General features: G+C 45.1%; 1 pseudogene; it reads right to left on the bottom strand.

Moving 5' to 3' along the window:
- LOC135547713 (protein FAM124A-like) overlaps positions 1 to 4,196 on the bottom strand; it is a 622,546-nt pseudogene extending 618,350 nt beyond the window's left edge.
- Between the last annotated feature and the right edge of the window lie 9,856 nt (positions 4,197 to 14,052).

Raw genomic sequence — 14,052 nt, 5'->3', positions numbered from 1 at the left:
AGAGAGAGAGAAGAGAGAGAGAGAGAGAGAGAGAGAGAGAGAGAGAGAGAGAGAGAGAGAGAGAGAGAGACAGAGAGAGAGAGAGAGAGACAGAGAGAGAGAGAGAGAGACAGAGAGAGAGAGACAGAGAGAGAGAGACAGAGAGAGAGAGAGAGAGAGAGAGAGAGAGAGAGAGAGAGAGAGAGACAGAGAGAGAGAGAGAGAGACAGAGAGAGAGAGAGACAGAGAGAGAGAGACAGAGAGAGAGACAGAGAGAGAGAAGAGAGAGAGAGAGAGAGAGAGACAGAGAGAGAGAGAGAGAGACAGAGAGAGAGAGAGAGGTGAGGGGGAGAGGGAGAGACAGAGAGAGAGAGAGAGAGAGGGGGAGAGGGAGAGACAGAGAGAGACAGAGAGAGAGAGGTGAGGGGGAGAGGGAGAGACAGAGAGAGAGAGAGAGAGAGGTGAGGGGGAGAGGGAGAGACAGAGAGAGAGAGAGAGAGAGAGAGTGAGGGGGAGAGGGAGAGACAGAGAGAGAGAGAGAGAGAGAGTGAGGGGGAAGATGAGTTAAGAGGGAGAAACATGGACTGGAGTAAACATTCCTGAGAGGATATGACCCAGTCAGACCCGAGCGAGTGTCAGGTTATCATAAGAGAATTGGTGTTTTTCCGTTCACATCAGCGTTTTCCAGTCCTTTGTCCGTTTCCAAACACTGACTGGCTATCACACGCAAACAAGATGGTTTATAGAGATGGAATGATGACAGATAGATGTTCTCATAGCGTAAAATCTGAGAAGTTAGCCGTCAAAGGCCTCAGGTGAATCCCAGGCTGAACACTGATTTAACATCAGCTTCCCAAGTCCTGTGTCTAACCTTTTACCACCGGGAGGTGAGAAGCCAAACTGACCTTAGATCAGGTGTCAAGAGATTTCATTTAATATCAATACATTTTTTTTTCCTGACACCGTCTTCAATTGTGAGGTTAAAATGAGAGAGAACAGCTCTTTCTGGGATGAAACGCAGCCAAAGGACATCCAGTAACTTCACAGCAGTTTTGACTGTTGCTTTTGCAGACTAGATTAGGGGCTGAGGTTGGAGAGAAGGGTTGATGAGGTGGGATTTGGGTTTGGAGGGGAGGGGGGGGGGCAGATCACATCAAACTAACCTACAGAGGAAGGTTTTATTCAACTGCTAAGGTGGAATCAGCTGAATTGCCACAGTGTTGTGGATAATTTAGCATTTCTCAACTTTCATATTGATGGAAGTGAAAGTCAATGTATCACACACAACTTATCACACACAACTTCACTAATACACACTAACCCAAACACACACACACTAATACACACTAACCTAAACACACACACACACACTAATACACACTAACCCAAACACACACACACACACTAATACACACTAACCCAAACACACACACACACACACTAATACACACTAACCCAAACACACACACACACACACTAATACACACTAACCTAAACACACACACACACTAATACACACACACTAAACAAACACACACACTTCACACACTAAAACACACACACAACCTAAACACACACACACACACACTTCACTAATACACACTAACCTAAACACACGCACACACACACTTCACTAATACACACTAACCTAAACACACACACACTTCACTAATACACACTAACCTAAACACACACACACACTAATACACACTAACCTAAACACACACACACACACTAATACACACTAACCTAAACACACGCACACACACACTAATACACACTAACCTAAACACACACACACACTAATACACACTAACCTAAACACACACAAACACTAATACACACTAACCTAAACACACACACACACACACTTCACTAATACACACTAACCTAAACACACAAACACTTCACTAATACACTAACCTAAACACACACACACACACTAAACACTAACCTAAACACACACACACTTCACTAATACACATTAACCTAAACACACACACACTTCACTAATACACGCTAACCTAAACACACACACACACTAATACACACTAACCTAAACACACAATACCACTAACCTAAACACACACACACTAATACACTAACCTAAACACACACTAATACACACTAACCTAAACACACACACACTAATACACACTAACCTAAACACACACACACACACACTTCACTAATACACACTAACCTAAACACACGCACACACACTTCACTAATACACACTAACCCAAACACACACACACACACTAATACACACTAACCTAAACACACACACATTAATACACACTAACCTAAACACACACACACACACTTCACTAATACACACTCACCTAAACACACACACACTTCACTAATACACACCAACCTAAACACACACACACTTCACTAATACACACTAACCTAAACACACACACACTTCACTAATACACACTAACCTAAACACACACACACACACTTCACTAATACACACTAACCTAAACACACACACACACTTCACTAATACACACTAACCTAAACACACACACACACACTTCACTAATACACACTAACCTAAACACACACACACACACTTCACTAATACACACTACCTAAACACACACACAACCACACACACACACACACACACACACACACACACACACACACACACACACACACACACACTGCACTAATACACACTAACCTAAACACACACACTTCACTAATACACACTAACCTAAACACACACACACTTCACTAATACACACTAACCTAAACCCACACACACACACTTCACTAATACACACTAACCCAAACACACACACACACACACACTAATACACACTAACCTAAACACACACACACACACTAATACACACTAACCTAAACACACGCACACACACTTCACTAATACACACTAACCTAAACACACACACACACACTAATACACACTAGCCTAAACACACACACACACACTAATACACACTAACCTAAACACACACACTAATACACACTAACCTAAACACACACACACTAATACACACTAACCTAAACACATACACACACACACACACACTTCACTAATACACACTAACTTCACTAATACACACTTACCTAAACACACACATACACACCTACATCAGTAACCGTGGTGAAATGGTTAGCTAATTGACGGTGCGCGATTGCAGCGTTTTAAAAAGACCTTAGCGACGTCACTTGCTCTGAGACGCTCGTTCCCCTTCCTCTGCAAGAGCCGTGGCTTTTGTGGAGCGACAGGTAACGATGCTTCGAGGGTGACTGTTTCTATCGTTGTTGGTTCAAGCCCAGGTTTGGGGCAAGAAGAAAGGCACTAGGCTACACACACACACACTAGTCTACACACCAAAGTTATCAGCAACATACCAAACCAGGGAGCATCTTTGCTTAATAGCTGAAAACAAAACAATGAACAACACATGTATATTTTGACGTTTGGATTAATATAGCATTGGCAGCATCATTAGGCTACAATTCATCAACATTAGATTTGTGTCAAAGGAACACGCTACAATCTGTTCTTAATTAAAGATAGTCATTAGTTCCACATTGCCAGCTACTTTCCACAAAAGCATTAGGGTTTTAAATCTCCCGTGGCAGATGTCCTAGTGCTTAGTGCCAAGCAGCATATGGATGGGTGAACAACGAGCCGAGGAACTTTTCCAAACTCAATTAAGTTTTCCCGGCCCCCATACAACCAAAACATTCTGCAACCTTCACCCTCCTCCTCCTCCTCCTCCTGCTGTAATCTGTCAAACCAAATTAATGAGCTTTGTGAGACTTGACGATTGGATCAAGTGACTTGACTCTCGTCTACAGGTCTGTGGCATAATTAAAGTCTCACTAAACATTGGAATAACATGTCGATACAGTAGGCTAAACCGTAAGAGAAAGATGTAAGTGCTTTTCAAGACGTGGAGAGGAGGTTCCTCAACCAACTAAACCCCCAAAACTCACCCTCCAGTCTCTGCTCCTGAATCCACGCAGTCATCTTCTGTTAAATTCTTCTCCATCTCAAAGGATAACAACATATTTAGTTTGCATTATTTCTCAATTGTTCAGAAACCTTTGTTGGAGCGCGGCTCTAAACAACCGTATTCGACGTTAAAAGAAGAGAGGGAACAGAAGAGGCAAGAAGAGACGCGAACCTCTACCTCTCTCTCGCAGCCCTGCAGAACATTCTTCTGATCGCTCCAGCAGCAACAGGCTGGCTCCCCACTGCGTCATCATCCGCGTTCATTTAGCAAAATGGTTGTCTTTTGTCGCCAGCATGTGGTACTACGAGGTACTATCGTACCTACTCCGATAAAATGATACAAAGTACAGTATTATGAAGTTGTCGTGAAATGAGAATCACACCATTACAAATTTAAAAGCAATTGGACAGTTTGATGAAAAAGCTTTAAATAAAGGTTCAAATGTAATGTCACGTGATTGCGCTAAACACAGAGTCCCAATGATGTACACTAGTACAGTGATATTGGAGAATGTGTGGGGTTCTTTGGCTGTCCCCAATGGAGAATCATTTGAAGAACCCCTTTGGGTTCCATGTAGAACCCTTTCCACAAAGAGTTCTAAATGGAGCTCAAAAGGGTGCTACCTGGAACCAAAAAGTGTTCTACCTGGAACCAAAAAGGGTTCTCCTATGGGGACAGATGAAGAACCCTTTTGACTAAGAGTGACTTTAGCTTTGGAGTCTGTAGGCTCTGTGATGGTCCTGCCTCATCTTGCCTCTTCCTGCCTCATCCTGCCGTTCCTGCCTCTTCCTGCCTCATCCTGCCTCTTCCTGCCTCATCCTGCCTCTTCCTGCCTCATCCTGCCTCATCTTGCCTCTTCCTGCCTCATCCTGCCGTTCCTGCCTCTTCCTGCCTCATCCTGCCTCTTCCTGCCTCATCCTGCCTCATCCTGCCTCTTCCTGCCTCTTCCTGCCTCATCCTGCCTCATCCTGCCTCACCCTGCCTCTTCCTGCCTCACCCTGCCTCTTCCTGCCTCTTCCTGCCTCATCCTGCCTCATCCTGCCTCACCCTGCCTCTTCCTGCCTCATCCTGCCTCTTCCTGCCTCTTCCTGCCGCATCCTGCCTCTTCCTGCCTCATCCTGCCTCTTCCTGCCTCTTCCTGCCTCTTCCTGCCTCTTCCTGTCTCATCCCGCCTCACCCTGCCTCTTCCTGCCTCATCCTGCCTCATCCTGCCTCACCCTGCCTCACCCTGCCTCTTCCTGCCTCATCCTGCCTCATCCTGCCTCACCCTGCCTCATCCTGCCTCTTCCTGCCTCATCCTGCCTCATCCTGCCTGTTCCAGTCTCATCCTGCCTCATCCTGCCTCACCCTGCCTCATCCTGCCTCATCCTGCCTCATCCTGCCTCATCCTGCCTCATCCTGCCTCATCCTGCCTCTTCCTGCCTCATCCTGTCTCATCCTGCCTGTTCCAGTCTCATCCTGCCTCATCCACCCTTTATGTTCCATCTAGATCTGTTTTGGTTCTTCTGTTCTGTAAAGACAGAGCTTGGGTCGCCATTGGGATAAATGTTATAAATACGTACAATAGTTGTCCAATTAATAAAGAAGGAGATTGACTATCAAAACACCCCTTACTCTCACCACTCCTTCTCATTGGTCTGGTAGAGAGGGGGTGTGGTCTGGTAGAGAGAGGGGGCGTGGTCTGGTTGAGAGAGGTTTGAGTACCTATCGCTCTGTCTGTCTGTCTATAACTTTGCTGAGTAATAGTCTGTAATAAGATACAGATTAGGTCAAATATCAGATTGGTGATTGATGATTTTTTATTTTACCTTTATTTAACCAGGCAAGTCAGTTAAGAACAAACTCTTATTTTCAATGACGGCCAAGGAACAGTGGGTTAACTGCCTGTTCAGGGGCAGAACGACAGATTTGTACCTTGTCAGCTCGGGTTTGAACTCGCAACCTTCCGGTTACTTGTCCAACGCTCTAAACACTAGGCTACCCTGCCGCCCTGATGATTGATAATTGAAGTTTTTGTAAGTGGAAATCACTGGTCCTTTGAGGGACATAATCAGTTGACCTTTCCCCTCCTCCCGTTTAAAACAGCTTCTTTTTGCTAAAAGGAATCGACTGCTGATGGACATGATGATACTTCTTTACTATGCTCCGACCTATCAGATCCTCCATAACAGATCTGTTGAGTATGGTACAACAACAAGTGGCCAGCAGGGTTCATGCTGGGAGGAGAACAATGTCTACAGGCCTATAATGTGATACTGTTTTGATTCAACTACTGAACGGTTAAATGCCTGTGAGAGGGAGCTGAGATTTAGCTCCTAGAAGACCAGTTGTAGCCTGTAGAAACGGGCTAAATTGGTGTTATGACTGTGTTAGCGAGTGTTGTTAGCTATTTAATGGGTTTGTTTGTTAAACTAAGGTTTCTAAAAGCAAAACTTGGTTTGCTTTTAGATTAAGGCCAGAGGACCCCACCCAGGCACACCGGGTGACCCAGGGACCCCACCCAGGCACACCGGTGACCCAGGGACCCCACCCAGGCAAACCGGTGACCCAGGACCCCACCCAGATAAACCAGTGGCCCAGGGACCCCACCCAGATAAACCAGTGGCCCAGGGACCCCACCCAGGCAAACCGGTGACCCAGGGACCCCACCCAGGCAAACCGGTGACCCAGGGACCCCACCCAGGCAAACCGGTGACCCAGGGACCCCACCCAGATAAACCAGTGGCCCAGGACCCCACCCAGGCAAACCGGTGACCCAGGGACCCCACCCAGATAAACCGGTGACCCAGGGACCCACATCATTCATTAGCAAAAAAATCATCAGTTTAATTAATGATAATGGAAAGAACAATTCATCAAGATTTTTAAAATAATAGATTTGATAGATAGTTTTTCATTATTTTGACTTGGAAGAGGAAGTGTAAACTATCTATCAAATATCTACTCTAAGACAACTGTCTTGAATCACAGAGTGTGAGACACCACACATTTACTGTGTCAGACAGTTAGTCAGACAGTTAGTCAGACAGTTAGTCAGACAGTTTGTCAGACAGTTAGTCAGACAGTTAGTCAGACAGTTAGTCAGACAGTTAGTCAGACAGTTAGTCAGACAGTTAGTCAGACAGTCATCAGACAGTTAGTCAGACAGTTAGTCAGACAGTTTATCAGTGTCAGACAGTGCCTGTCAGCAGTTTATCATTCTGCCTGGCCATTCTCTCTCAGTGTGCCTTTGCGGTAATGCCAGATTGCCAGTGTCCATCCAGGTGACCTGGACTGAATGTGACAGCACTGTGTGGTTCTCCAGGCCATGCCAAGGCCAATTGTAGTCTCTGTGTTTGACTGTAATATATTACATTGCATGTGTTTGGCTGTAATATATTACATTGCGTGTTTGGCTGTACTATATTACATTACATGTTTGACAGTAATATATTACATTGTGTGCGTTCGGCTGTAATGTATTACATTGCATGCGTTCGGCTGTAATGTATTACATTGCGCGTGTTTGACTGTAATATATTACATTGCGTGTGTTTGGCTGTAATGTATTACATTGCGTGCGTTCGGCTGTAATATATTACATTGTGTATGTTTGGCTGTAATATATTACATTGCTTCATGCTTAGATATGATTTGAGAGATTCCCCTCCTCGAAGTCATTGTACAATGCTAACACTCCGAGTTGACTCAGGTAAATACATGACTATGTTTGAATAACACTCTATTGTCATCACATTATATGGCTATAGTGCTGCACCCTCATCTAAATCAGGTTTAAAATGACGTGTACATTAGGAACCATTCTCTAACACCCCCCCTCTCTCTCCTCCTCTTCAGGTGTTCAATGCTAAAACAGCAGAGCAACTCAGTCACAATACGATGCAGAGCTTTCGATTTGGCTTCTGGTCGGCAAGGAGTCCCTCCCGCCCCAGTTTCGTTAAAACCATTGACAACTACGTATCGTTTTCAAGGAATTGTTAAATACATTTTATAACCGTTTTCGCTTTAATATCCCCTCTCGAAGAGCATATTCAGAACTACTAATTTCTGATTGCTAACATTAGCTAGCTAGCTAACAGTACACTTCAACTTGAAGTGAAAATGACTTTCTGACAAAAATAGAAACGTTTAATATCAGAAAATGTAGCCTGCTAGAATCTCTTAACCGTATACATGGACACAGATGCCATGGTTGCTCTTACTTTGAAGATGTAATCCGGAGATGTTGTTTTATACAACAGCCTTCTGTGTTCTCTTTTTCTACTCCGTCTCCATATTTGCAATCAAATGGAAGAATTTTCTCCATCTCCTTAGCTATCACACTCTAATTCCACTGATTTCAAAACTCGGTCCTCCAGAAAGTGGAGAGCAACACTTATGCAGTTCTACTACGTGATATCTTTATAAAAGCCATTTTAGAAAGGATAACCTACACATACTGACCAGCTCATATTATAGACAGAAGCGTGGTACCTGGCAGACCAATCGGAACTCATCTCTCGGCATGTCCAGCTCACCCATTATCTCAGCCAATCATGGCTATTGGCAAGGTTCCTGTTTTTGTCTGTGGCTAAACCAACTAGGCTCATAATATAACTATTGTATTTGTATTTACAGATGGAATACAAGTTTGTTTTTAAGGCACATGAAAGTTCACATGTTCCAGAAGGTATTTCTGCCAAAAGGAAAACGCATTTTGATAAAAATAAAATAAACGTTTACGTCCTGAGATGTAGTGACGTGTGACATACACCTAGTGTCCTGTAACAAGTCACAAATGTTGAATCTTCTACCTTCACAGGGAGTTTTCTGCTGTTATCGTGACTGTTGTATACGTGCCACCTCAGGGCAAGAAAAATAACAAACTGGCACTTAAAGTGGCAATCAGCAGTAGAAACAATAACAAAGCAGACTCCCCCACCCCTGGTGAAACGCTCATGGAGAAATGTAACCTCAGATTAATAGAGCTAGAGCTCAGCATTGACCATCCATGATATCAAATGTATAGTTTTAACCATGTTTTGAGGCTATATAATGTGTGTTTACATTTTAATTGTTAACAAACATTGGAGTAAAACAAGCTTATATATTTTGGGTTCTGATGGTGTACGACAGTAGAACTGAGAACATGAAGCATTTCTAAGTTAAATTCTTCAAGAATCAATGGATACATATTATTGATATCAAAGGCCAAAAACGGATGTAGCAACTTCTAGACTGTAAACTCTCCTTCCAGACTCACATTAAGCATCTCCAATCCAAAATTAAATCTAGAATCGGCTTCCTATTCGCAATGAAGCATCCTTCAATCATGCTGCCAAACATACCCTTGTAAAACTGACTATCCTACCGATCCCCGACTTCGCGATGTCATTTACAAAATAGCATCCAACACTCTACTCAGCTAATTGGATGCAGTCTATCACAGTGCCATCCGTTTTGTCACCAAAGCCCCATATACTACCCACCACTGCGACCTGAATGCTTTCGTTGGCTGGCCCTCTATTCATATTTGTTGCCAAACCCACTGGCTCCAGGTCATTTATAAGTCTTTGCTAGGTAAAACCCGCCTTATCTCAGCTCACTGTTCACCATAGCAGCACCCATCCGTAGCACGCCTCCAGCAGGTATTTTTCACTGGTCATCCCCAAAGCCAATTCCTCCTTTGCCGCCTCTCCTTCCAGTTCTCTACTATTAATAACTGGAACAAATCACTGAAGCTGGAGACTCATATCTCCCTAACTAACATTAAGCACCAGCTGTCAGAGCAGCTTACAGATCATTACACCTGTACATAGCAAACCTGTAAATAGCCCACCTGTACATAGCCCACCTGTACATAGCCCACCTGTACATAGCCCACCTGTACATAGCAAACCTGTACATAGCCCACCTGTACATAGCCCACCTGTACATAGCCCACCTTTAAATAGCCCACCTGTACATAGCAAACCTGTAAATAGCCCACCTGTAAATAGCCCACCTTTAAATAGCCCACCTGTACATAGCCCACCTTTAAATAGCCCACCTGTACATAGCCCACCTGTACATAGCCCACCTGTAAATAGCCCACCTTTAAATAGCCCACCTGTACATAGCCCACCTTTAAATAGCCCACCTGTACATAGCCCACCTGTACATAGCCCACCTGTACATAGCCCACCTTTAAATAGCCCACCTTTAAATAGCCCACCTGTACATAGCAAACCTGTAAATAGCCCACCTGTACATAGCCCACCTTTAAATAGCCCACCTGTACATAGCCCACCTTTAAATAGCCCACCTGTACATAGCCCACCTGTACATAGCCCACCTGTACATAGCCCACCTTTAAATAGCCCACCTGTACATAGCAAACCTGTAAATAGCCAACCTGTACATAGCCCACCTGTACATAGCCCACCTGTAAATAGCCCACCTGTACATAGCCCACCTGTACATAGCCCACCTTTAAATAGCCCACCTGTACATAGCAAACCTGTAAATAGCCCACCTGTACATAGCCCACCTTTAAATAGCCCACCTGTACTTGTACATAGCCCACCTGTACATAGCAAACCTGTAAATAGCCCACCTGTACAAACCTGTAAATAGCCCACCTGTACATAGCCCACCTTTAAATAGCCCACCTGTACATAGCCCACCTGTACATAGCCCATCTGGACATAGCAAACCTGTAAATAGCCCACCTGTACATAGCCCACCTGTACATAGCAAACCTGTAAATAGCCCACCTGTACATAGCCCACCTGTACATAGCCCACCTTTAAATAGCCCACCTGTAAATAGCCCACCTGTAAATAGCCCACCTTTAAATAGCCCACCTGTACATAGCAAACCTGTAAATAGCCCACCTGTACATAGCCCACCTGTACATAGCCCACCTTTAAATAGCCCACCTGTACATAGCCCACCTGTACATAGCAAACCTGTAAATAGCCCACCTGTAAATAGCCCACCTTTAAATAGCCCACCTTTAAATAGCCAACCTGTACATAGCCCACCTGTACATAGCAAACCTGTAAATAGCCCACCTGTACATAGCAAACCTGTAAATAGCCCACCTGTACATAGCCCACCTGTACATAGCCCACCTTTAAATAGCCCACCTGTACATAGCCCACCTGTACATAGCCCACCTGTACATAGCCCACCTGTACATAGCAAACCTGTAAATAGCCCACCTGTACATAGCCCACCTGTACATAGCCCACCTTTAAATAGCCCACCTTTAAATAGCCCACCTTTAAATAGCCCACCTGTAAATAGCCCACCTTTAAATAGCCCACCTGTACATAGCCCACCTTTAAATAGCCCACCTGTACATAGCCCACCTGTACATAGCCCACCTGTAAATAGCCCACCTTTAAATAGCCCACCTGTACATAGCCCACCTTTAAATAGCCCACCTGTAAATAGCCCACCTGTACATAGCCCACCTTTAAATAGCCCACCTGTACATAGCCCACCTTTAAATAGCCCACCTGTACATAGCCCACCTGTACATAGCCCACCTGTACATAGCCCACCTTTAAATAGCCCACCTGTACATAGCCCACCTTTAAATAGCCCACCTGTACATAGCAAACCTGTAAATAGCCACCTGTACATAGCCCACCTGTAAATAGCCCACCTGTACATAGCAAACCTGTAAATAGCCCACCTGTACATAGCCCACCTGTACATAGCAAACCTGTAAATAGCCCACCTGTACATAGCCCACCTTTAAATAGCCCACCTGTACATAGCCCACCTGTACATAGCCCACCTTTAAATAGCCCACCTGTACATAGCAAACCTGTAAATAGCCCACCTGTACATAGCCCACCTTTAAATAGCCCACCTGTACATAGCCCACCTTTAAATAGCCCACCTGTAAATAGCCCACCTGTAAATAGCCACCTGTACATAGCCCACCTTTAAATAGCCCACCTGTACATATAGCCCACCTGTAAATAGCCCACCTTTAAATAGCCCACCTGTAAATAGCCCACCTGTAAATAGCCCACCTGTACATAGCCCACCTTTAAATAGCCCACCTGTACATAGCCCACCTGTAAATAGCCCACCTGTACATAGCCCACCTGTACATAGCCCACCTGTAAATAGCCCACCTGTACATAGCCCACCTGTAAATAGCACACCTGTACATAGCCCACCTGTACATAGCCCACCTGTACATAGCCCACCTGTACATAGCCCACCTGTACATAGCCCACCTGTACATAGCCCACCTGTAAATAGCCCACCTGTACATAGCCCACCTGTGCATAGCCCACCTGTACATAGCCCACCTGTAAATAGCCCACCTGTACATAGCCCACCTGTACATAGCCCACCTGTACATAGCCCACCTGTAAATAGCTCACCTGTACATAGCCCACCTGTAAATAGCCCACCTGTAAATAGCCCACCTGTAAATAGCCCACCTGTAAATAGCCCACCTGTAAATAGCCCACCTGTAAATAGCCCACCTGTACATAGCCCACCTGTAAATAGCCCACCTGTACATAGCCCACCTGTAAATAGCCCACCTGTAAATAGCCCACCTGTACATAGCCCACCTGTAAATAGCCCACCTGTAAATAGCCCACCTGTACATAGCCCACCTGTACATAGCCCACCTGTAAATAGCCCACCTGTACATAGCCCACCTGTAAATAGCCCACCTGTAAATAGCCCACCTGTACATAGCCCACCTGTAAATAGCCCACCTGTAAATAGCCCACCTGTAAATAGCCCACCTGTAAATAGCCCACCTGTAAATGGCCCACCTGTAAATAGCCCACCTGTAAATAGCCCACCTTTAAATAGCCCACCTGTACATAGCCCACCTTTAAATAGCCCACCTGTAAATAGCCCACCTGTACATAGCCCACCTGTAAATAGCCCACCTGTAAATAGCCCACCTGTAAATAGCCCACCTGTACATAGCCCACCTGTAAACAGCCCACCTGTACATAGCCCACCTGTAAATAGCCCACCTGTACATAGCCCACCTGTAAATAGCCCACCTGTAAATAGCCCACCTGTAAATAGCCCACCTGTAAATAGCCCACCTGTAAATAGCCCACCTGTAAATAGCCCACCTGTAAATAGCCCACCTGTAAATAGCCCACCTGTAAATATCCCACCTGTAAATAGCCCACCTGTAAATAGCCCACCTGTACATAGCCCACCTGTAAATAGCCCACCTGTACATAGCCCACCTGTAAATAGCCCACCTGTAAATAGCCCACCTGTAAATAGCCCACCTGTAAATAGCCCACCTGTAAATAGCCCACCTGTAAAGCCCACCTAGCCCACCTGTAAATAGCCCACCTTAAATAGCCCACCTGTAAATAGCCCACCTGTAAATAGCCCACCTGTAAATAGCCCACCTGTAAATAGCCCACCTGTAAATAGCCCACCTGTAAATAGCCCACCTTTAAATAGCCCACCTGTAAATAGCCCACCTGTAAATAGCCCACCTGTAAATAGCCCACCTTTAAATAGCCCACCTGTAAATAGCCCACCTGTAAATAGCCCACCTGTAAATAGCCCACCTGTAAATAGCCCACCTGTAAATAGCCCACCTGTAAATAGCCCACCTGTAAATAGCCCACCTGTACATAGCCCACCTGTAAATAGCCCACCTGTAAATAGCCCACCTGTAAATAGCCCACCTGTAAATAGCCCACCTGTAAATAGCCCACCTGTACATAGCCCACCTGTAAATAGCCCACCTGTAAATAGCCCACCTGTAATAGCCCACCTGTAAATAGCCCACCTGTACATAGCCCACCTGTAAATAGCCCACCTGTACATAGCCCACCTGTACATAGCCCACCTGTAAATAGCCCACCTGTACATAGCTCACCTGTACATAGCCCACCTGTAAATAGCCCACCTGTACATAGCCCACCTGTAAATAGCCCACCTGTACATAGCCCACCTGTAAATAGCCCACCTGTAAATAGCCCACCTGTAAATAGCCCACCTGTAAATAGCCCACCTGTACATAGCCCACCTGTACATAGCCCACCTGTACATAGCCCACCTGTACATAGCCCACCTGTAAATAGCC

Source organism: Oncorhynchus masou, chromosome 10, assembly GCF_036934945.1.
Source record: "Oncorhynchus masou masou isolate Uvic2021 chromosome 10, UVic_Omas_1.1, whole genome shotgun sequence".
Classification (NCBI taxonomy): Eukaryota; Metazoa; Chordata; class Actinopteri; order Salmoniformes; family Salmonidae; genus Oncorhynchus; species Oncorhynchus masou.
Note: the sequence above shows the minus strand (reverse complement) of the source record. Positions and strands in the feature narration are given on the sequence as shown.